The sequence below is a fragment of the Amia ocellicauda genome, chromosome 1 (genome assembly GCF_036373705.1).
Source record: "Amia ocellicauda isolate fAmiCal2 chromosome 1, fAmiCal2.hap1, whole genome shotgun sequence".
In the NCBI taxonomy this organism is placed as follows: domain Eukaryota; kingdom Metazoa; phylum Chordata; class Actinopteri; order Amiiformes; family Amiidae; genus Amia; species Amia ocellicauda.
In genome coordinates, this window is record NC_089850.1 from 31,104,541 (window position 1) to 31,108,283 (window position 3,743).

Here is a 3,743-nt window from a genome sequence, read left to right on the forward strand (position 1 = left end):
TGCAAAGTTGCATTATTAAGTTGCTGGTGAGCTCAAAAGCAATGTGAATTTGGTCAATATCATACTTGATATGGTTAAGTATGACAAGCATATTCAATACAGAGTTCATTTCTTAAATTCATAGTTTACACATTTGGAGATTTGTACCAAACAAACTAGGAAATGCAGAAATTAAAAGTAATATGAAAAAGGTCATTTGTTTAAGAAAAATACCAACCATACAGAAGAGACCATTGTATTCCACAAAATTGTGCCAATTGAGCTTTAGCTAAAATATATCTACATTTGGGAATAAACCACTGTAAGTTTTCATTTTCACAGAGCAAATGCAGGCTAAGAGCCATCAAATGCTGCCGATCTCACACTCTTACATCTCCGATGAAGAAAATAATGTATTGATTGAAATGTCAAGTTAATAAGAATAAATGAGAAAGTAGAGTTGAGGTGGAAATGTTTGAGGTTCCAAATTGTGAAAAATGTGACAAGATTTTTTTTCCAGGAAATAAAACAATAGTCTCTCTGTGTGTATATGTGTGTATGTGTATAAACTTAGTAACCCTGTCCCTTTTCCTGACCCTAACTTGTTTTACATTGTAATTAACAGCAGAACTCAAATGGAGTGCATATGGTATTCATGTGTTATTCCTATGGTATTCATACTTCAATGCATTAAGAATTGGTGCCCATTATTGTAAAGTGGGACCATAATTCCTTATATTGCCGCATTGCAACAGACTATTTTTATGTTTTATCATTAAAATTATAATTTTACTAAGCATAACATCAAATGTAACCCTATCTCAAATCAGACAATATGAAAAGCAAGTGTTGGTATGTTTCAATATGTTTTGATGCTGATTTTGACCTCTTATTATACTGCTTACCACAGTTCATTTTTGTTTTCTTTTTCCTTTTGTAAACTCTGATTTATTATTTCATGCTATTATTTGATTTCCTAGCTAATTGCAAAATTGGCTAAAAATGCTTTTTCAATGTCTCCACTTTTATTAAAAGAACTAATTGCAGCAAAAATAAGACATAAACAAACAAGCAAGAAACAAAAACATCAACAGGCAAGAGTTAAACGTTCATTACATGTTCCATTTGCACATCTGATATAGTTGTTTAAGATTTATTACATGCTATCGATACAATCAGGGGTTGTGGAATGAAGTCAGGCCTCATTAGATCCATAGTTAAAGGTACAAAGGTCTAAAACCTCATTTGTAAGCAGATCAACATTTTGTGAACCTGCATATAATTTACAGTACATTATAACTTGATTTCATAGCAGACACACTTTTCCAAGGTGACTTTTTTCACATTTACCCATTGATACAGCTGGGCATTTACGGCAGCAATCTACGTAAATTACCTTGCTCAGGGATACAACAGCAGTGCTCCCTCCTAGGACTGAACCCACAACCCTGTGTTCTACAGTCCAAAGCCCTAAACACTACTCCACACTGACCTGCCAGAAGGCTATGGCTTATACAGTAAATCTATTATTACATTTCAATGTATATGAGTGAAAATGTAAAAATCTAAAACCCACATTTTCTTTTTACTTCCCCCCACCAGTTACACAATATTATATTTTTATTTTTGTATTTGACATGCAAGGAAAGGAAATCTGTGCAAACTACTAAATGAAAACATATTGAAAAGTAATGAGAATGAATTAGCATTATACCAAGCTGAGGTATCCTTTCGTAAAACAGCCTTTGTGACAGTGGCATAACCTTTACTTACCCTACGTCTTGAGATGGCTTTTTCAGAAAATATTTTCCAGAAGAATTTGTTAAAATAACTAACTGTTAAAGTAGATTCAACAACTGAGAACACACATACTATAGAATTTCCTATACTTATGTGAAATAGCACCTGCTCTTTTCTCTTATGAAGCAGCAAATACAAAATCTGGTTGTAAGACTCCCTGGTAAATGTAATTAAAATCTAATTGACTTTCATACCAAAATTATCTGCTCTCCTCTGTACATTTCTTATTTTATATTTAACTTTGCAATGTACTGTTACTGCTGAAAAAACTAGTGATGGGGTAAAATGCTCTTTAATCCCTCTCTATGGAAAGGGCAGGCACACAAATAATAAAAAGCAAGTCAAGACTGACAAAGAGTCGCATTCTGTAAGTAAACTGTAAGCCAACCGCATGGGTTCAGTATCAGAGAATTACCAGTTCTCAATTCCATGTTTTTATATCCCCTTAAACAAAACAACTGTAGGAGCAAAATCCGGGAATGGGAAACACCTCATTTTTGCAAACGTTTGCAAAAGAAGGAAGGCATACAGGGCAGACAGAATGACAGTTAAATGGCGAGAGGCAGCAAACATATTGTCTGTTTCTTTATATGTATTTGTTCTAATGTATTTAATTGTTCTTGTTCATCTTAGGAAATAGTCCATTATTAATAATTACATTTTAGGTGACTATTTTCAGACCAATAACACACTGAATTGTGCATATGACATCTTTCCATTGTATAAAATATTATAGTACTACAATATTATAATCTATTCATGCATTCTTGTGCTGAGCGTCAGGAGTTATCATTTGTCGCAATTAAACTGGTCAACATGAAACAATGGCTATGTTTACATACAAGTTTAAACCTATTTCCTTTTGCATATTCATTATTAGTCACACACTAATAATAATAATAATAATAATAATAATAATAATAATAATAATAATAATAATAATAATAATAATAATAACTAAAAGCCTCAAGCAGCTTTGTGGCTCCCAAGCCCAAGATCTTTGAATATTCTCAAAGACATATGGACAATCCAACATGATGGCATCTGACATATTCACACCATTTTCACTTAAGGCATTTCAGACCTTAATCAATGCATGACATTTTGTGAAATTCCAATACATTTTACTGACACTGGATTTTGATTGGTCGATGTCTTTCACAATTTTCAGGCTGAATGTTACCTAGGTGATGTTAAAAACGTTCACTTGAAGTCACCTCCATAAATTAGTATGTGTAACTTGATAGTGTCATCAACATACAGTGAGGGAAAAAAGTATTTGATCCCCTGCTTATTTTGTATGTTTGCCCACTGACAAAGAAATGATCAGTCTATAATTTTAATGGTAGGTGTATTTTAACAGTGAGAGAAAGAATAACAACAAAAAAATCCAGAAAAACGCATTTCAACAAAGTTATACATTGATTTGCATGTTAATGAGGGAAATAAGTATTTGATCCCTTATCAATCGGCAAGATTTCTTGCTCCCAGGTGTCTTTTATACAGGTAACGAGCTGAGATTAGGAGCTCCTAATCTCAGCTCATTACCTGTATAAAAGACACCTGTCCACAGAAGCAATCAATCAATCAGATTCCAAACTCTCCACCATGGCCAAGACCAAAGAGCTGTCCAAGGACGTCAGACCTACACAAGGCTGGAATGGGCTACAAGACCATCGTCAAGCAGCTTGGTGAGAAGGTGACAACAGTTGGTGCGATTATTCGCAAATGGAAGAAACACAAAATAACTGTCAGTCTCCCTCGGTCTGGGGCTCCATGCAAGATCTCACCTAGTGGAGTTTCAATGATCATGAGAACAGTGAAGAATCAGCCCAGAACTACAAGGGAGGATCTTGTTAATGATCTCAAGGCAGCTGGGACCATAATCACCAAGAAAACAATTGGTAACACACTATGCCGTGAAGGACTGAAACCCTGCAGCGCCCGCAAGGTCCCCCTGCTCA